This window comes from Pistacia vera, unplaced genomic scaffold (assembly GCF_008641045.1).
Source record: "Pistacia vera cultivar Batoury unplaced genomic scaffold, PisVer_v2 Contig871, whole genome shotgun sequence".
Classification (NCBI taxonomy): domain Eukaryota; kingdom Viridiplantae; phylum Streptophyta; class Magnoliopsida; order Sapindales; family Anacardiaceae; genus Pistacia; species Pistacia vera.
Window position 1 is genome coordinate 207,768 of NW_022196747.1, and position 21,512 is coordinate 229,279.

The window sequence follows — 21,512 nt, forward strand, 5'->3', positions numbered from 1 at the left end:
GAGATTGTGCGAAGAGGTTATGAATGTAACATTTTTCATTAAATATAAACGTCTTGTAATCCATTTATAGAAGAACAATAAGCTAAACGGGCTCAACTCCGATTGGGCCAAAATCGTTATAGAGCTAGCCCGAAAAAATAACAGGTCAAAATCCTAAACAACCCATTCCACAATATCTTTTAATTATCTTATATAAGTTATTTTCTCTGTAGTAGATTATCTTTCAAAAATCATTCACATAGAAGAACAATAATCTAAATTGTGAAAATCCAACATAATTATAGAGCGAAAGAGCGTATTTCTTAGCAAATGCTCCGAAAAAAATATTGAATGATGATATCGGAGGAGTGGGTTGGATATCCATCATGTAATCAAAGAAGTCAAGTGCTTGGTTCAGAGTGAACTTACCTGATTTACTGTTTTCTTTCAGGGATTTGTCAGGTGGGGGTTCTTTGATTGCGAGTTAACGTGGGAGTTCTGTTTTGGGATCGAAGTTGAGGGATCTTTTGACTGAGTGATTAAATTATTATCTTTCATGTAACTTCGTAATTTATGAATAGAAGTCTGGAGTTTGGATATATAACATGTGCAGATTTGTAACAAGTCCGGGCAAACCCCAGTTGATAAATTGTTGAAAGGAAGGGTAAATCAGGCTACTTCCTCTCAATCGAGCACTTAGAGTGTTTGATTAAACAAAAATGCTATGTACACCGAAAATTGATACCCAAAATTTGCACCAAAATACGTGGTATTGACTCGGACATCAGCACATAGGACAATAGAAGACTTTTGTAAATGGACAACTGTCTAACATTTTCGGACGGCCGTTCATACTTTCTAGATAGCCATTCATTCAGGAATGGATGACGGTCCATAAAAAATATTTAAAAGTAAATAAAAAATCAATGGACTCTCATCAAAATACTAGGAATGGGCATCCCTTTAATATGGACGGCGTTCAAATAAGCGCACTGGATGGACGCCCGTCTATCTAATGTGGACGATAGTCCACACATGAGTCCTTAAGGCTATTGTCTCCCACACATTGATAAAGAAACAGCACAAGGCTATTGTCTCCCCAGATTCCACTACTGTTTTATATCACCTCTCTTTTGTCTATTTTCCATCGCCCTTTCTTGTCTTTAAGCTCCTTCTCCAATTCCTTTGTTTAATTCCTGGTGCTTAATTCCTGGTGCTCAGTTAGGTGGGGCTGTTCACCTTCCTTTTGTCAGGATCCTTTTACAAGTCCCTTTAGTCCCACAGGGCTGACAAAAAAATATACAACCAAGAATAAATTCACCCTACATAACCGTTACATACAAGAAATAAACGTGATTAATCTCTCTTTCTTTTTCATCTTTACTACTTGATTTCTTCTCTCTTCAAGTCTCACAAGTCTCTCAAGACTTGAACTTTCTTTGAGTCTTTTGCTGTCAAAAATGAAGACAATCATGGCCAAAACCCCTCATGACTCTTCTTTCTCATTCTCCAGGAGATACTTCAACTGGAGAAAGAAAGTTGAAGATGAAGATGATACGGAAGAAATCTTAACCAAATCATGTGAGGAAAAAGAAGAGGAGCTTACAATATCAGTTCCCACTCAAATAATGGAGCTGCCAGCTCGGAGGAAGAAGTTCCCAGTTGCTGCAGTTTCTAAGCTCCGATCAGCACTTACTATATTTGGTAAGAGCCGGTCGTCATATCTCCAGGAGATACTTCAACTGGAGAAAGAAAGTTGAAGATTAAGATGATACCGAAGAAATCTTAACCAAATCCTGTTAGGAGGAAAAAGAAGAGGGGCTTACAATATCAGTTCCCACTCAAATAACGGAGCTGCCAGCTCAGAGGAAGAAGTTCCCAGTTGCTGCAATTTCTAAGCTCCAATCAGCACTTACTATATTTGGTAAGGGCCGGTCGTCTTATCATAAAGGTTTAGGCAGTCGAGTAATAGTTACCCTTTTCGGGTATCGACGTGGTCATGTTCATTTTGCATTTCAAGAAGATGCCAAGCTAAATCCAGCCTTCTTGATAGAACTCGCAACAGCGACAAGTGTTTGGGTCCAAACAAATGGCTTCATGACTTGTCACGATCAATGGCCATCCAAATTATATAGACGACCATCCATATTAAAGAGACACATGTCCATGGTATTTGGACGGTTCTCCATTTATTTTTAGTTTATTTTTATATATGTTATATGGACCGTCATCCATTCCTGAATGAATGACTATCCAGGAAGTATAGACGGCCGTCCGAAAATGTAGGATGGCTGTCCATTTACAGAAGTCTTCTATTATGTCTTACATGGCGACGTTCGAGTCAGATGCTACGCCCCGACTTATTTGTATTTCCAAAATTCAATATTTCGACGCAAATTTTCGGTACCAATTTTCGGCGTTTGTAGCGTTACTGTTGATTAAATGATTCATGTACAAGCCACTCCTTGTATCATTATTCAATAGTTTATTTGGTACTCTTGGTAAGAATAAATGATTCATATACAAGCCACTCCTCATATCATTATTCAATAGTTTATTTGGTACTCTTGATAAGAATTAGGCAGAAAGCTTTGTAATGTTGTTTTGCTTTACAATATCTCATGGTGGTGTTTGTTGCCAGATTTGATGGCGTCAACAATTTAATAAAAAGGGTTTTGGACCTGTAGCTGTTACAGTATTTTCAGTTTCAACTCCTATATGATAGGTGGCTGAGAACTACCACTGGACCGACATCAGCTGAAATTTCAACCGGAAATGCAACTCTCTCAAAGATAAAAGCAAGGGAATCTGAGATGCCCGCAGGGGAAACCAGACTCTGACGTTTCTCTCCTTCACTCGTCTTTCCTCTGCATCAATGAGCACAGCTTGAAGATTGTTCCTAAGCTTTTTAACTTCTTTTTAAGCACCAATGACTAGCGTCACCTCCTGCTGTATCCCTTTACCAATGATTGAAGTGAGCTGCTGTAGGACACCGGAAACAATTGCTTCACCCATAATCACCGTGCTAATATGGTGATGAGACCTTCCCATTGAATTTAGTCCTATCGTCACAATAACCTTCAAAATGATTTATATTTTATCTCATCTAGCATACTTGTACCATTATGTTTGACTTCCTCGTCCTGATAAATTCGTCATGCCATGATCATTTGTTGCAAAGCACACTGTGACAAGGAAATAGAAGTATTGTTTATAGGATTGTATATGACAATGATTATATGTTAATTCTCAAAAAGGCTTGAATATCCATAGGTGATTTAGAATTCTCAAAAAATTTTGAAAAAAAAAAGGTTGAAGATAACAATATAGATGAGATGCTACTCACCAAGCAAATGCCTCAACGAAGTTTTTGCCATTGAACTCTCACACAATTGTAAACTCTCAGGACAGGTAGCCCAGCTAGTAACCAGTTCTATGTATTAAAGCAAATAACATAATCAGAAACACAAAGTTATGATAAATTTTCCATAAGAAATGAAGAAAGAATAAAAGATTAGAGACAAAGCATAACCAACCATTAGTTGAGTTCTTTTGACTATTCTCCTAACGACATTCTTCCTCTCTTCCATAACCCGAAAATTTGATGAAATTTGAAACTAAAAATAGAAAATAACATGCATTAGTATAAATTTAAAAAAAAAAAACTTAAAACATTATCAGAAAACTGAAGTATAAAAAGTGGGGTTATGACCTTCAATGAGTTCGAACATAGGCTATACAAAATATTTCTAGGCCTCTCATTAAACTTTTTCTAAAATGATACAAAGTTCTGTCAAGAAAAGGGAATTTGGTGCCTAGTTTCACGTAAGCTCAATGACAACTAATGTCTTAAACTTTGGGCCAACGAAAGGAATAGTTGCCTTTTGAAAATAAAAAAAGTGTAATTAAACAAATTAAATTACCTGTTTCATCAGACCTATTCCCCTTTTATCACAAATTGATCAATGACGTCTCCTGCATTTATGTCTATCCTTCATTTTCTGATCAATAACTGAAATTTAGCTCAAAGTTTCAATTCAAGTAATCTCTAAGTAAAAAAAAATAAAAAAAAAAATAACTCATTCTGCCCACGCTACTCTGTCATAAATGAATAGTATTTCTACATTGATTCTTCAAGAAATTCATGAGATTTTAAATTTGATTATTTTGATATCTAAGGACATTTCAAAAGCAAGTTTCATAAAAAAGAAAGCGGCATTTTAAATTTTCAATACCTAATGACATAGAAAAATAATCAGAACAAACCTCAATGAGCCATCAAAAGAATTCAAAGATTAAATTCAGTTCTCCAATTGTAGTTCCCTGACAAAAGAGGAATTCAATGGTAAGATAAAGTCAATGCATTTAGCCCTGTTTAGCATCATTTTATAACTTGTTTTCAACTAATGAATTTGAAAAACAAAAGACAATAAAATTTTGTAAGGCTGATATAATTCTCTTCAAACACTAATATAACCTTAAGAACAATGTTCTGTTTTTAAAAATTGTATCACAAAAAGTGGTTGAAACAACTGATAGAAGATATATATAGGATGATAGAAAGTTCTGTACGTGAAATCTGATGCCTTGTTTCAATAACTTTTAAGCCCTTAAAGGAAGTGCAAAAACAACCTCATTCTGCCAACATCTGTCATATAATTTACTGCATCTAAACTAGCATATAAAGGTCAAGTTTTGATCAGAAGTAAACGGCATTTTAAATTTTCAAAATGCTTGATGCATAAACATTCAGAAAACAAACCTCAATGAACCATAAAAGTAATTCATATGGGGAATTCAGTGCAATTGAAGAAGCTCCCTGGCATAAGAGAAAGGCATTAGCAATAGTTTAACAAACCTGTTTGACATCAATCGAAAAAATGAATTGTTACTTGAAGTGTTTTTGTCAAAATTAGTTTTTGAAAGCCGTTACTGGATGTGTTTCTCTCACTATCTAGATTTAAAATGCACCCTCTTAAATCTTAACATTTCATTGGATGAAAACAGAAAATAAAGTGTGAGTATGTGTGTGTGTGTGTGTAGATAAAAGTTAAATTTCTTAAACACATTATCTCCAGAAATTTCAAAATAAGAGAGCAGTTAACAAGAATATGATTAAACCTTCCATTTAAACTCTTAATTCCTTGTCTTGAATCTTGATCAATTTATCATTCCATGAACATTTGACGCAAAAGCACAATGTGACATGAAAATTCAACAATTATTTACAGGAATACAACTGACATTGATGATGCTAATACTTAAAACCAACTTGGGTATTGTCAACAACAACTTGTTCTTTTCAAGAAGCAAGTAGGAGATAGAAACATATATCAGATGTACTGACCTTGAAAATGTGAAATCCAAAAGATGTAGCACTGGTTTCAACGGGCAAATTTGCATTCTGTTACAAGTGTCCCACAGAAATTTCTGACATTGAACGATGATTATTATTGATCATTAATTCATTGCTTTTCCCTTGTGTATTTCCTCAGCGAATCAGTTACAGAATTTGGAAATTCTCAGCTTAGGCAGACAACTAGTTAATCAGTTCTGCACATTAAACAAAATCAGAAACCCGAGGCTCTGATGAACTCTCTATTTAAATATTATGAAATGAAGAAAGGATGAAGAATAGTGATAAAGCAAAACAAAATATCAACTGAGACTGAGTTCTTTCAACCACTCTCCTAATGCCACTCTTCACCTTTTCCATAATGCAAAATGCTGCACAGATCAGACAATAAATATTTTTGATGAAATTTGAAACCATAAATAGAATATTACATGCCTTAGTATAAAAGAAAGAAAAGCACTTAAACATTGTCAGAAAATTGATGTAAAGAAAGTGGGGTTATGACCTTTCCAGCCTTAATATAATAGAAGGACAATTTTTTCCAGTATGATATAAAGTTCTGCTACGGGAATCAGATGCCTGGTTTCAGTAAGTTCAACGAAAACAAATGTCCTAATATATGCAAAACTTGATCAAGAAAAGGAATGTAACAAGTACCTCAATCTGACTTCTTTTTCAAGAGAAAGTAGAAGATAGAAATAAACAGCATGAAATGCTAGCTTACCAAGTGAATGTTGAAGACTAGGGATTGAACACTTGTTTCATCTGGCAAATTTTTTTTTTTTCCTTACAAATGCCTCGGTCAAATTTTCTTCAGTGAATGTTGTAATTCTCCCCTCCATTCCTACGGCCTCAAATGCTTAATAGAAATTTGAAATTATCAGCATAGTCAGCAACCATCAAAGAAATAACAGAACCAGTTACAAAATGATGTGATGGGCTTTTCAATTAAACATAAAGAACTAAAGAAAGAAAAGAAACAACGTTGAGAAAGCATAACCAACCATTAATAGAGTTCTTTTGGCTACTTCCCGAAAACCACTCTTCCTTTCTTCAAAGTTCCAGAATTTTTGGAAAATGCTGTGTTTCAAGTATCTACTATCAATAACAATTTGCTCTATGCAAGAAGCATGCAGGAGATACAAACCAGGAAATGTTAAGAACAGGATTGAACTGTTGTTTCATCTGGCAAATTATCTTTTTGTTTACAAGCGCTTCAACAATGTTTCATTCCTTAAATGAGATAAATTGGTCCTGCAGTTCTATAGCATCCAGTAGTGACTCTGATGATCACTTCTTCACATACATCAAAGAAATAAACATAATACTCTGATATGCTTCCTAATTAGAAATCAAGAAACAAAGAAAGAACAGAAAGCAGCATTGAGAAAGCATATCCAACCACTGATTGAGTTCTCTGGACCACGCTTTTAATGCCATTAATTCCTCCTCTCCTTGATAAGGTGAAATGCTGGACTGAGAAGATAAATATTTGATGAAATATGAAACTATAAATTAAAAATTATACAGCTTTTAGCTAAAATAAGGAAAGAGCTTAAAAATTGCCAGAAAATTGATGTATGAAAAGTGGGATTATGACCTCCAAGAAGCACGGATACATCAGATATTTCCTGGCATGTCACTATTTTCCAGCATGATACAAAGTTTTGTTGATCAAATTTGATCCCTGATATTAATAAGCTCAAACAGAAGTAATGTCTTAATATAGGTAACAATTCATGACATCTTAAACTTGCCTCTCTACATATTATAAAAATAACTGAATCAGAACACAATGTTGTGAAGTGCTTTTAAACATCAGCAAGGAAGAAAGAAGAGAGAAATTGACAACCAACCATTAACTAAGTTCCTCTAACTACTCTTCTAACACCTATTATCCTCCATAGTGCAGAATGCTGCACTGAAACAATGACTATTTGGTGAAATTTGAAAGTATAAATAGAAAATTACATGCTTTAGTACAAAATGACAGAAAAAAGCACTTAAACATTTTCCAAGCCAGACAAAATTTAAACAGTATGAAATGCTAGTTTTCTAAGTAAAGGTGAAGACCAGGTTTTGAGCAATTGTTTCATCTTGTAAATTTTCTTTTTGCTTGCAAGTGCCTCAATCAAGTTTTCTTAAGTGCATGATGTAATTTTGTCCTCCATTGTCGCAACCTCAAATGTTTAACAGAAAATTGAAATTATCAGCATAGTTAGTAACCATCCAGAAATAACAGAACCAATTTTCTTCAGATATGCTTTCACATTAAACATCAAGCATTAAAGAAAGAACAGAGAGCAAAATTGAGAAAGCATAACCAACCCTTAATTGAGTTTGTTCGGCAACTCTGCAAAAACCATTCTTCCTCTCTCCCATGCCGCAAAATGCATCTCTGGAACAGTAAATATTTTGATGAAACATGCAACCTTAAATAGAAGATTACATATCTTAGTAAAAAGGAATTTGGGGAAAAAAAAAAAAAGCACGTACTTGAATTGGGGTTATAAAATACTTAAAAGTCCTGTAAAGGGAAATTAATAACTGCTTTCAATAAGCTCAAATAGAACAAATTTCTTAGTACATATAACACTCTTGGTTTAGGAAAAGACTGCAAATTGGTTTCATATTTCAACCTTGATTCTTGAGCAAATTCATGACATCTTAAACTTGACTGCCTGCAACAAAATTAAATGTTAATAGAGAGAACATGGCTTTTCAACGTCCCCCCTTAGTAGATAGAGATAACAAAGAAAAGAAGCCTTTCTCAATGAGTCATCAAATGATTTCATTGAGGGAATCCACCGTAATTTGAGAAGCTCCCTGAGAAAAGTAAGAGAAAGCAAATGACAGATATATCAATCAGTTCTGCATAGAAATTAAAGAATTTAGAGAACTATTAATAATGCTGTGACATGTTTTCTAGTTTAAACATGAAGAAAAACCAGGGAAGTGGGAAAGCACAACCAACCAGTTGAGTCCTTTTCAGAAAATAAGTTCCTCTCTTCCATATTGGTTTAATGGTTGAAATTTGAAAATGTGACCAAAAAGAAATTTGCATGCCTTAGTAAAAAGAAAATAATCGCACAAAAAATATAACATATGATTAATCTCATAGTAGATATTTCCAACTTCATTCTGCCAACTTCTGTCATATATATTGATCATATTTCAACATTGATTCTTCATGACTTTCATGGCATTTAAACTCAATTCAGTGCATCAAAACTAACATAAACAGGTAAAGATCTCTTAAGAAGTAAATGGCTTTTTAAATTTTCAATATCCTCAAGCTAGAAAAATTGAGAAAACCAACCTCAGTGACTCATCCAAGTGTTTCATGAAGGGAATCCAGAGCAACTGGGGAAGCTCCCTGGCATAAGAGAAAGGCATTGACAGTTATTTAACGGAGCTATTTGACATCATTCTTTGAAATATGTTAGGCACAAATTTCTTAAAGCTCTGTTTTGAAAAACAGTTTTCTGTTTTTAAAAAATTTATCTTTGAAAATGCCCAAAACAGCTGAAAAATTTGTCTTATAATTAAATCCTTTACAAAAGTTAGAAAAGGAGTTTTCTATTTACCAAAATTACTGTTGTGAAAGCTATTACTAAATGTGTTTTTCACTTGATCCAAAATGCTCTGTTTCAATTATCTATTATCAATAACAATTCGTTATATGCAAGAAGCATGCAGGAGATACAAATGTGGATCAGCTGGAAATGTTAATAACAGGATTGAGCCCTTGTTTCATCATGCAAAGTTTTCTTACATAAATGAGATAAACTGGTTCTGCATTTTTATGACCTCCAGTATTTACTCTGATGATCTCTTCTTCACTTACATCAAAGAAATAAACATAAAACTGTGATATGCTTCCTAACTAGAAATCAAGAAATAAAGAAAGAACAGGAACCATCATTGAGAAAGCTGAAATATGAAACTATAAATTGAAAATTATACGACTTTCAGTTTAAATTAAAAAACAGATTAAGCAGTACCAGAAAAATGATGTACGAAAAGTCAGATTATGACCTCCAAGAAGCACGGATACATCAGATATTTCCTAGCCTGTCACTGTTTTCCAGTATGATACAAAGTCTTCCTGTTGATCAAATTTGATCCCTGGTTTTAATAAGCTCAAACAGAAGTTTTTTCTCAATATAGGTAACAATTTGATCAAGAAAAAAAATGCAACAAGAACCAAGAAAACATTAACAATTGATGACAAACCTTGATTCTTAAACTTCTTAATGCATCATAATAAAACCTTCATTCTTCAGCAAACTCATGACATCTTAAACTTCCCTTTCTCTGCATCAAAATGAACATATCAAAATCAAGTTTAATTAGCTAGAGAAAACATGGCTTTTCAATGTCCCTGCTAAGTAGAGAAGGCTACCTGAAAAAAGAGCAATCCAACAATTCTATATAAATACTAAAGAATTTATAGTAACATTAATAATGCTGTGATGTACTTTCTCATTTAAACATGAAGCAAAAAACAGAGAAGTTAAAAAAGCAGAACCAACCGTTTGAATCCTTCTGAGTACATACTGTCCTACATTTGTCCTTCATCTCTTCCACGTTTGTTCGAAGGCACCTATTTGGAACTGTGATCAAATAGAGATTTGTATGCCTTAGTAAAAAGGAAAAGATCACGAAATTATCATTATCAGACAATGAAAAGGATGAATGACAGTGATAATGCTAATTCAAGAATCATGTAGGAGATAGAAATATAGATTTGATGCCAGCTCACCAAGAAATGTGAAAACAAAACATTCAGCACTTGTTTCACCAGGCAAAAGTTTCTTCTTGTTACAAATGCTGTCATTGACTATTAAAAATGGTCCTTTACTGCTTTGCCCTTGAGTATTTCCTACATAGATGAGAGACAGAAACTGCAAACTCTCACCATATATAGGAAGCCATTGAAACAGTAAATCACTTCAGCATATTAGAGTCAATAACAGAATCAGAAACACAAAGCAGTGACATGCTTTCTATTTAAACATAGAGAACTGAAGAAATAGTAGAAAGCATAACAAACCATTACTGGTGTTCTTCCGAATAGCCTCTTACAGCCATTCTTCTTCTCTTCCATAACTGAAAATTTGATGAAATTAGAAACTAAAAATAGAGAATGCATGCCTTGGAATGAAGAAAAATGATGTTTAATATCTAAAATCATGTTTAATATAATATTCAGATATTTTTGTCAGAATTAAAAATTCAGTTGTCTTGTAGTAATAATTTTCTTAATTCATTGGACCCAAAATCATAGAAATTAAAGGAAGCAATGTGGGACTAACAGAAATCATACACTTCCACTACAAGGATTGTCTCTGTTTTAATATAAAAAGGGCAGCTGGAAAATATAGATGAGTTGCTGCTTACCAAGAAAGCGTGAAAACCAAAAGATTTAGCACTTGTTTCATCAGGCAAAATAGCTTTTTGTCAGAATTGCCTCAATGAAGTTACCGCGATTGACCAATAAAAATTGGTCCTTTATTGCTTTGAGCTGAAGTATTTTCTCTACTGATCGGTGAAATGAAATTGTAAATTCTCAGGATAGGTAGCCCAAATAGTAAATCAGTTCTGCAAATTAAAGAAATAATTAAATTAGAACACAATGTTTTGAAGTGCTTTTAAACATCAGAAATGAAGAAAGAAAAGAGAAATTCACAACCAACCATTAACTGAGTTCTCGTTCCGACTACTCTCCTCATAACACCCATTACTTCCTTCTTCCAGAGGACAAAATGCTGCATTGAAACTATAAATAGAAGAACAATACAAATACATGCCTTAGTATAAATTAATTAATATATATTTAAGATGTTTATTAATTTAATTAATTAACTCTGCAAATACTGATCTCTAGCACAAGGCCCATGTACCTTATCTTGTATTAATGGCCAAAGCATTCTTTGATTTTACAATAAAATTTAAATAAGTAATAAGAGAATAAAATTTTGATGAAATAAAATTAATTTTATAAAGCTAAAATTACATTCAAGAAATTGTATTCCTATTTTTATTAAAACAACTGAAGACCAATCTCTTTCATTTCAATGTAAAGACAATGAAATGAAAAGTCAATATCAAAGAATATAATAATAATTAGTCAATTAACTTGGAAATGGGAAGTAAAAATTTACTAACGGTTGAATTTGGACCATTAAATTAACTCTAAATCTATGAATAAATATTATTTAAACACATGAAATTTGAATAATTGATTAAATATTCAATCAGACATTGGATGCATTTACTTAAACAAAAATAAAATATATTACCTCTCATTTTCCCCTACAACCAACAATCATAAATATCTTTCATTGTTGTTTGGTTGTGCCTTCAATTTGGGGCATCATTGTAATATCTTCTTCTTCTCCATTTCTTTTAATCTCATAATCTCATCCTTCTCATTTATTCGTATGCCAAAACAAAGTTTTTTCAATTTGGGGAAGACAATAAAAGATAAAGATATGCCAACACTTTCTATACCGAAAAATTCGTTACCCACTCTTCTCAAACTATCCATCCATTTTATTTCTAAACATTAAAGCGATGACAGTTTTCCCAAGGGAGGCAAATGCTTACATTTTCTGCATGTAAAGAGTGCTAAGTCCTTGAGCTTGGTTAAGGACAACCTCCAGTCGGGAAAGCTTGTGTTGCCTCTGTAATTCCATAGCCTTGAAAGATGGTTGTAGGAATCCTCATTTGACCACTCTCCTTCATCTTTTCTGAAATTTAGTAAAGGAAAATGCCGCACCTACCATCTCTTCGGAAAAACTTCCTCTCACAATTCTGACGTGACAACTCTTAATTAGTCAGTTCATAATGGGTTCCACTTGAATCTCACCTAATAAATTAGGTTCGAGTAATTATGAGCTGTCATTGTGAGAGAAAGTTTATGAAAAGAGATTGTTGATGTAGCATGATTCATAAAGGAAAACCGAGGAGGTTTTTCTGATTCTTTAAGTTGTAATCTTTTAGCCCTATCCACATTTGAGATATTTCCTTACGGAAATTTTGTATAATAATTTCTCTTGCCACTACCATCACTATGCCAAGCTTATTTTCAAAACCCTAGAAGATTCGTTAGACCTTTCTTTATGGAATGGCCTCATGGCTGCTTATGCTAAAAACTATATGTTCATTGAAGCCCTTGAGGTTTTTGATAGGTTAGTGCTGCACCCATTTTTGAAACCCGATAGTTACACATACCCGAGTGTGTTAAAGGCTTGTAGTGGATTAGGGAGAGTTGGTTATGGCCAATTGATTCATACCCAATTGATAAGAACTGGGTTGTATTGGATGTTGTTGTCGCTAGCTCTCTTGTGGGAATGTATGCAAAGTGCAGAAGGTTTGATTATGGGATTAAGGTGTTTGATGAAATGTCTGATAGAGATGTTGCAAGTTGGAATACTGTCATTTCTTGTTATTACTAGGAGGGTCAAGCTGAGAAACTGTTGGAGTTGTTTGGGAACATGAGAAATTCTGGGTTTGAGCCCAATTTGGAGACGTTAACGATGGTTATTTCATCGTGTGCAAGGCTTTTGGACCTGGAAAGAGGGAAGGAGATTCATGAAGAATTTGTGAAAGATGGGATTTTTTTTTATAGTTATGTTGGTTCTGCTCTTGTGGACATGTATGGCAAATGTGGTTGTTTGGAGATGGCTAGAGAGGTTTTTGACCAAATGCCAGTGAAAAATGTTGTTGCTTGGAATGCGTTGATAGCAGGATACAGTTCAAAAGGTGATAGCAAATCATGCATTGAGCTTTTTAGGAGGATGAATGAGGAAGGAGTTAAGCCAACTCTTACTACAATGAGTTGCATATTAATGTCATGTTCTAGATCAGCCAAACTTGAACATGGTAAATTCGTACACGGATATTTAATAAGAAACAGAATACAAGCTGATATTTTTATAAATAGCTCACTTATCGATCTTTATTTTAAATGTGGAAGTGTTAGCTCAGCTGAAAATGTCTTTGATAAGATGAGCAAGACAAATGTAGTTTCTTAGAATGTTATGATTTCAGGATATGTGACAGCTGGTGATTATTTTAAAGCCCTTGCTCTCTATGGTGACATGAAAGAAAGTGGTGTAAAACCAGATGCTGTAACATTCACTAGTGTCTTACTAGCTTGTTCACTGCTAGCAGCCTTAGAAAAGGGAAAAGAGTTCCACAAGTTTATTGCTGAGAGTGAGCTAGAAACCAATGAAATAGTCATGGGGCTCTCCTCGACATGTATGCTAAATGTGGTGCTGTGGATGAAGCGTTTAGTGTATTTAATAAATCACCAAAGAGGGATCTTGGGTCATGGACTTCTATGATCACTGCTTATGGGTCTCATGGTCAAGCTTTAGAGGCTTTAAAGCTTTTTGATGAAATGCAGAAATCCGATGCAAAACCAGACAGTGTCACTTTCCTTGCAGTTTTACCAGCTTGTAGCCATGCTGGATTGGTTGATGAAGGTTGTGATTATTTCAGTCAAATGACCTCTGAGTATAATATTAAGCCTGAAATTGAACACTACTCGTACTTGATTGATCTTCTTGGACGTGCTGGAAGATAACATGAAGCTTACCAAATTCTACAGAGCACATCAGAGATTAAGGAGGATGTTGGGCTGTTAAGCAAACTATTTTCTGCATGCCGTCTGCACCAAGATAGAGAACTGGGACAGAAGATTGCAAAATTGCTCATTGAGAAGGACTCTGATGATCCATCAACTTATATTGTCTTGTCGAACATGTATGCATCTGTCAAGCAATGGGATGAAGTACGAAAGCTAAGATTAAAAATGAAAAAGCTTGGTTTGAAGAAGAACCCTGGTTGTAGCTGGATTGAGATTGGGAAAAGGATTCAGCCTTTCTATGTAGAAGATAAGACCCATCCACAGGCAGAGATGGTATATGAATGTCCTATGATTTTGGGAGAAAGATGAGTTGCAGCCCTCTTAGAAGTCAGCTAGAAAATGCACTTCTATCAGCACAAAGGCTCCTTGTGCAAGATGGTTGACATGAAATTTGTGTCGAGTATTCTACAGAGATGCAAAAATTCTTGGAGCATTTGATCCACCTTCTAAAGTTTAGTCTGCACAAAAGACAGAACACGAACACCTGAACTTATGTCAGTGACACCACCTAAATTGATGTTCAACAAGGAAAGCATTATAAATGAGAGTATTATATAGTATGATTAAGACATCAGACATCCCCCTATTTGATTGATTGAAGCTAGTTCATTCAAGCAATTGCTTCCCCCAAACAAACCATTAAAGGAAAGGCTAAGGGAGATTCTGGCTGAAAACCAGGAATCCTGAAGAAAATGGCCTCATTCTTGAATGGTTTCCTTCATTTTCCCAAAAAATCTTACCAAGTCATTTGTTAAGAAATTTTAATGTTCTTTATAAAGCTGCAAATGTGATGAGAACCTGACCTGCAATTTATCAAATAACACCACAATCTAGCTACAGTTCCAATCAAAGTCACAACCAAAACAAGGAATCTCTATATTAATGGCAGCAAATCAGTACATCCGAATACTATACCCAGACCATGTTCACTCAATAATCCACAAATGAGAATCCAGCAAATTAAGCTAAGTATAAAAAGAGAAAACAAAATGATAAGACTGACTTCGAGGGTCAGTCACCTCCCTTCCCAATTCTTAATCAACTTTTCTCAATCCCCTCTCCCTTTTCTCCTCTTCCTCTTTATTCCCTCCTGGCACCTAAGTTTACTCCTAACAGAATTTCTCCTCTCTCCAATCCCCTCAGGCCACATGTCCCATCATAACAAATTCTTCTAACCTCCTATATGGCAATTATTCCCCTGCTTCTTGCCACACTTCTTCCTACGGTAGACCCTTCCCCTTGGTTGCTCATCAAAATGATACACCAATCTTCTGAAGTATACAATTGATTAGAATTTGATTCAATTATTGTGCAATTTAATTGTTTTCTCCAGCAATCAATTGTGATAAAAATGTTAAAAGAGAGACAATATAAATCCCATGATTTGAGGCGTCAATATTTTAATAAAAAGGGTTTTGAACCTGTAGCTGTTTCAGTATTTTCAGTTTCAAGTCCTTGCCACTGTCCTATATGATAGGTGGCTGAGAACTACCACTGGACCGACATCAACTGAAATTTCAACTGGTAATACAACTCTCGAAGATAAAAGCAAGGGAACCTGAGATGCCAGCAGGGGAAGCCAGAGTCTGACGTTTCTCTCCTTCACTCGTCTTTCCTCTGCATCAATGAGCACAGCTTGAAGATTGTTCCTAAGCTTTTTAACTTCTTTTTCAGCACCAATGACTAGCGTCACCTCCTGTTGTATCCCTTTACCAATGATTGAAATGAGCTGCTGCAGGACACTGGAAACAATTGCTTCAGCCATAATCACCGTGCTAATGTGGTGATGAGACCTTCCCATTGAATTTAGTCATATTGTCACAATAACCTTCAAAATGATTTATATTTTATCTCATCTACCATACTTGTACCATTATGTTTGACTTCCTCGTCCCGATAAATTCATCATTCAATGATCATGACAATGATTATATGTTAATTCTCAAAAAAGGCTTGAACATCCATAGGTGATTTAGAAAAATCAAAAAATTTTGAAAAATAAATGTAGAAGATAACAATATAGATGAGATTCTACTCACCAAGCAAGTGCCCCAACGAAGTTTTTGCCATTGAACTCTCAAATAATTGTAAACTCTCAGCATAGGTAGCCCAGCTAGTAATCAGTTCTATATATTAAAGCAAATAACATAATCAGAAACACAAAGCTGCTGTGATGTGCTTTCGATAAGAAATGAAGAAAGAATAAAAGATTAGAGAGAAAGCATAACCAACCATTAGTTGACTTCTTTCGACTACTCTCCTAATGACATTCTTCCTCTCTTCCATAACCCAAAAGTATAAAAGTGGGGTTATGACCTTCAAGGAGTTCGGACATAGGCTATACAAAATATTTCCAGGTCTGTCAACTTTTTCCAGAATGATATGAAGTTCTGTCAAGAAAAAGGAATTTGATGCCTAGTTTCATGTAAGCTCAATGACAACTGTTGGATGATGGCTTGAAACGCTGTCGTATTTGCACTTAAGTAGAACGACGTCGCTTTGATCTAAATGACAGAAACAATCCTGAGCGTTGATAAAAAGGAGATCCAACGGCTGAAATTCAACCCTAATGTCAACCATATAAAAGCAGAATTATTTTGGCAGTTTATGGACTCGATTCATTTTTCGTTTTACAAGTTTCTCTCTTCTTCGTTAAACACCATTGTTAAGCCTTTAGGGTTTCTACAGTTTGGGTTGAGTGTTTCCTGTAACTTGGTTGTTGAGTGACTGGTCAGGTCATTCTGGGTGTATTGTATACGCTGTATTTAGGAATTCGAAGGGTGTAATCTCTAGGGATTAGTTACGGGTTGAAGAAGGGGTTTTGAGTGACTTGTGTTGCTGAGTGTGTAATCTGTAATCTTGACAGTATTAGTGCAACGAGCTCGTGTGATTCTCGAGTTCAACGTGGACGTAGCTTGCTCAATCATAGAGCAAGTGAACCACGGTAAATCTGTTGGTCTTGCGTGTGATTCTTGATTTTGATTTGTTGGTTTTGTTGGTTGATTCTTTCTGTGAGTAGATATAACAACAACTAATGTCTTAAACTTTTGGGCCAACAAAAGGAATTGTTGCCTTTTGAAAAAAACACAAAAGTGTGATTAAACGAATTAAATTACCCGTTTCCTCAGGCCTATTCCCCTTTTATCACATGTTGATCAATGACGTCTCCTACATTTATGTATGTCCTTCATTTTCTGATCAATAACTAAAATTTAGCTCAAACAAAACAGACATTTCAATTCAGGTAACTTCTAAGCCAAAAGTAAAAAAAATAAAAAATAAAAAGTGCAAAAAGAACTCATTTTGCCAACTCTAGTCTGCCATAAATGAATAGTATTTCTACATTGATTCTGATGGAACTAACCTGAATAACTCAATTACTCATGCATTCAATCATTCATTTTAGGCTAAAATCCACCATGAACAGAATATAAACAATGATTGTCTCACTTAAAAGGATATTTGAATTGATATTTAGTAACTCATTACAGCGAAATAAACGTAAATGGAAATATGGCTAAAAACAGTGAAAGAAAAGAACTCAGGCTGATCTTCGAGGGTCAGCTCCTCCCAACAATTCCCAACAATATTCTCAATGCCTATTCCCTCTATTGGTTCTCCTTTTATTCCTTTTTTCGTCATGCTTGCTGTGTTGCTGTTCCACCTGTCAAACAAACTCATCATACTTGTTGTGCTATTGCTCCACCTGTCATGTATGACTTTTCCTACTTTGCCCCTTGTGGTTATACCACTTGACTATCGGTGGTCCATTAGATTCTTTAACAAATTCATGGGATTTTAAATTTGATTATTTCGATATCTAAGGACATTTCAAAAGCAAGTTTCTTTAAAAAGAAAGTGGCATTTTAAATTTTCAACATCTAATTACATAGAAAAATTATCAACACAAACCTCAATGAGCCATCAAAAGATTTCAGAGATTAAAATTAAATTCTCCAATTGCAGTTCCCTGACAAAAGAGGGATTCAATGGTAAGATAAAGTCAACGCATTTAGCCCTGTTTAATATCATTTTATAACTAGTTTTCAGCAAATGAATTTGAAAAAAAAAATTGTAAGGCTCTGATATCATTCTCTTCAAACACTAATTTAATCTTAAGAACAATGTTCTGTTTTTAAAAGTTGTTATCACAAAAAATGGTTGAAACAAATGATAGAAGATATATACAGGATGATAGAAAGTTCTGTAGATGAAATTTGATGCCTTGATTCAATAACTTTTAAGCCCTTAAAGGAAATGCAAAAACAACCTCATTCTGTCATATAATTTACTGCATCATAAGGAACATATAAAGGTCAAGTTTTCTTCACAAGTAAACGGCATCTTAAATTTTCAACATGCTTGATGCATAAAATTCAGAAAACAAACCTCAATGAACCATAGAAGTAATTCATATGGGGAATTCAGTGCAATTGAAGAAGCTCCCTGGCATACGACACGAGAAAGGCATTGACAGTTATTTAACGAACCTATTCAGCACCAATCAAAAAATGAATCGTTACTTGGTATGTTTTTCTCAAAAGTAGTTTTTGAAAACAATTACTGATGTGTTTTTCTCACTATCTAGATTTAAAATGCACCCTCTTAAATCTTAACATTTCACTGGATGAAAATAGAATATAAAAAGTGTGTGTGTGTGTAGATAAAAGTTAAATTTCTTAAACACATTAAATTTCTTAAACACATTATCTCCAGAAATTTCAAAATAAGTGAGCGGTTAACAAGAATATGGTTAAATGTTCCATTCAAACTCTCAATTCCTTGTCTTGAGTCTCCATCAATTCATCATTCCATGAACATTTGATGCAAAAGCACAATGTGACATGAAAATTCAACTATTATTTACAGGAATACAACTGAGATGTACATCAGATGTACTGACCAAGAAAATGTGAAATCCAAAAGATGTAGCACTGGTTTCATCAGGAAAACTTGTGTTCTGTTACAAGTGTCGCGGAGAAATTTCTGACATTGAACGATAATTATTATTTGTCCTTAATTCATTGCTTTGCCCTTGTATATTTCCTCAGCATAGGTAGACAACTAGTTAATCAGTTCTGCACATTAAACAAAATCTGAAACCCGAGGCTGTGATGAGCTTTCTGTTTAAATATTATGAAATGAAGAAAGGATAGAGAATAGTGACAAAGCAAAACCAACCATCAACTGATACTGAGTTCTTTTGACCACTCTCCTTATGCTATTCTTCACCTGTTCCATAATGCAAAATGCTGCACAGATCAGACAATAAATATTTTGATGAAATTTGAAACCATAAATTGAATATTACATGCCTTAGTATAGAGGAAGAAAAGCACTTAAACATTATCAGAAAATTGATGTAAAGAAAGTGGGGTTATGACTTTTCCAGCCTTAGTATAATAGAAGGACAAATTTTTCCAGCATGATATAAAGATCTGCTACGGGAATCTGATGCCTGGTTTCAGTAAGCTCAAAGAAAAAAAATGTCTTAATATATGCAGAACTTGGTCAAGAAAAGGAATACAACAAGTACCTCAATCTGACTTCTTTTTCAAGATGAAAGTAGGAGATAGAAATAAACAGGATGAAATGCTAGCTTACCAAGCAAATGTTGAAGACTAGGGATTGAACACTTGTTTCATCTGGTAAATTTTCTTTTCTATTACAAGTGCCTCAATCAAGTTCTCTTTGGTGAATGATGTAATCCTCCCCTCCATTCCTACGACCTCAAATGTTTAACAGAAATTTGAAATTATCAGCATAGTCAGCAACAATCAAATAAGACTCTACAATTCCGATGAACCAAATAGTCAAAGAAAAAATTAGCTGAGCAAAGATATTTTTGCTTTGCAAAATTTGATTCCTTTTATTCAGTGAGAGTTTAAAACCAGATGTCATCCTGATAGGACTTTGAAAGTCTTGGGTACTCGTAACCTTCCAGTCCAGAACTCACATCATTGTAGGATCAAGTCGGATCTACTTCCATTCTCATAACCCATTTCAGTTAATTGTTTGTATTTAGTGACTGAACTAAATCCTGTGTCCAAATTAACACCCGCACCTATGCTTGTGACATCCTTATATACCCATTAGAATTTCAAATTTAGACCTGCTGATTAAATATCTATTGGATGTTGCTTAACATATTGGGATTTGTTGGAAGAATCAAAATAGGAGATACAGAGTTGCCATAATATCCTAAAACAACATTCTTTAGTTACATAATGGGTGAAGTGCCTTAACTTATTGGTTCTATACACAAAAGTATTATCTTTTCTGTGAAACCTAGGTAGGTGCCACTTTTATCTGGATCCAACCCACTAGATTCATCAGCTGTAAACGCGCGAACATTCATTTCATATACATCAGCTCACCATCCAAACACATATATGAGAAACACAGAGAGAGGGAGACAGGTTTGCATTTTCAAATTTTAATCTCATAGAAAAATTTGTCAAAAATAAAAAGAATCTTCACACGACTGAATACCTATGAAATTGTTCAGAGTACCTGTTGTTTGTTTGTGAGAGGCGTGAGGGAGAGTGAAGGAGGGATTAGCAGTTCAGAGATGGTTGACTTATATACTATGAAAAAAATCTAATGACCCCCCTAGGTAATGCCTTTGTTCATTAACCCCCTAGGGGGTTTGGATTGTCGAAAAATGTTCGGAAGGCGATAACTTTGCGATCAGACATCCGATCGGGGTGATTTTTTTTTTTTAAACCACATGGATTTGGACGTAGAATATGATGGGCAAACTCCAGAGGAGCTTGCGGGCTTGTGATGAGCCCAAAAAATGAGTTTTTCAGGTAAAAAATAAGCTTTTTCTTAAAATCAATTTTTCGGAGCTTATTTTTTAATTAAGGAAATAAATTAAATTTCGATTCCAGCAGCAAAGCCATATGTGCCATATCCAAATATGGTATTGGATGTAATTTTAGGATAATCGGAGATATTTAAAATACAAATAACTAATATGTATAATAAGGTAGGAGTAATCTCAAAACGATACAGTTGTCGAAGTGGTTTAGAGCATCACTTAGATTTTGACTCCAAGGTCAAAGGTTCTTGCTGCCGTTGTGCAAATTTTTATCATGCATGTAACTTTTTTATTGATTGATATTTGCAAACTATGGCACATAACAACTGCCCACAACCAAACACAGCCCACAGTCCCACCACCACCACCGACACTGCCTACACCGCCCACACCGCCCATCACCACGTGCAACCACCCACCAACCCAAGGCCCTACTGACACAAGAATGGATCTTTTTGACCTGATTTTTTGCACGGCGGTGGGGAAAAATTAAAGGAACGAAAGGCAACAGGAACGGATCGATTCGGACGAGCGCATTATTTTTAATGATTTTTCAAAGATTAAAACTTTGGAAAATCGTAAAAAATAAAATACAATGCATTTTGGGTCGGGGTCGGTTGCGTTGTGCTTCTAAAATCCTCATTTGAATTTTGGTGTGCAAAGTTGGGGTGCACGCATTTGGCGTGGAGCGCCAA

At 34.7% G+C, this 21,512-nt stretch overlaps 1 protein-coding gene, 2 long non-coding RNA genes and 1 pseudogene across 28 annotated transcripts in view; 1 reads left to right on the top strand and 3 right to left on the bottom strand.

The window, feature by feature from the left end:
• Positions 1-2,908: 2,908 nt before the first annotated feature.
• Positions 2,909-11,691, bottom strand: LOC116119066. 10 transcript variants are annotated; one of them, XR_004126307.1, is made up of 14 exons: positions 9,111-9,161; positions 8,655-8,711; positions 7,975-8,161; positions 7,832-7,862; positions 7,664-7,733; positions 6,340-6,811; positions 6,060-6,194; positions 5,327-5,706; positions 4,742-4,798; positions 4,246-4,302; positions 3,903-3,980; positions 3,516-3,596; positions 3,326-3,412; positions 2,909-3,164 (listed from the first exon to the last, which is right to left on the bottom strand). It is a non-coding gene; the product is annotated as an uncharacterized LOC116119066 (long non-coding RNA). The 10 variants fall into 10 exon arrangements; XR_004126302.1 differs by lacking the exons at positions 7,664-7,733; positions 7,832-7,862; positions 7,975-8,161; positions 8,655-8,711; positions 9,111-9,161 and adding exons at positions 10,739-10,939; positions 11,035-11,117; positions 11,641-11,691 and having other exon boundaries at positions 6,340-6,415; positions 6,738-6,811; XR_004126301.1 differs by lacking the exons at positions 7,664-7,733; positions 7,832-7,862; positions 7,975-8,161; positions 8,655-8,711; positions 9,111-9,161 and adding exons at positions 10,739-10,939; positions 11,035-11,117; positions 11,641-11,691 and having other exon boundaries at positions 5,327-5,532; positions 5,687-5,706.
• On the bottom strand, positions 9,346-9,951 carry LOC116119067. 2 transcript variants are annotated; one of them, XR_004126309.1, is made up of 3 exons: positions 9,871-9,951; positions 9,572-9,652; positions 9,346-9,443 (listed from the first exon to the last, which is right to left on the bottom strand). It is a non-coding gene; the product is annotated as an uncharacterized LOC116119067 (long non-coding RNA). The 2 variants fall into 2 exon arrangements; XR_004126308.1 differs by having other exon boundaries at positions 9,346-9,463.
• A 223-nt stretch (positions 11,692-11,914) lies between the features above and the next one.
• Positions 11,915-14,534, top strand: LOC116119068 (annotated as a pseudogene).
• Positions 14,535-15,187: 653 nt separating this feature from the next.
• Positions 15,188-21,512, bottom strand: part of LOC116119063 — a 90,041-nt gene continuing 83,716 nt past the window's right edge. Inside the window, exons 1-10 of one of the 16 annotated variants that reach the window (XR_004126284.1) lie at positions 19,599-19,725; positions 19,176-19,246; positions 18,898-19,072; positions 18,384-18,484; positions 18,183-18,285; positions 17,907-17,964; positions 17,111-17,199; positions 16,227-16,384; positions 16,034-16,120; positions 15,192-15,736 (exon numbers count right to left, since the gene is read on the bottom strand). The gene's annotated coding sequence lies outside the window, so the exon portion shown is untranslated. Of the gene's footprint in view, positions 15,737-16,033; positions 16,121-16,226; positions 16,385-17,110; positions 17,200-17,367; positions 17,659-17,906; positions 17,965-18,182; positions 18,286-18,383; positions 18,485-18,897; positions 19,247-19,598; positions 19,726-21,512 lie in introns of those variants that run through there. The other 15 variants (XR_004126283.1, XR_004126288.1, XR_004126289.1 and 12 more) reach the window with 15 other exon arrangements.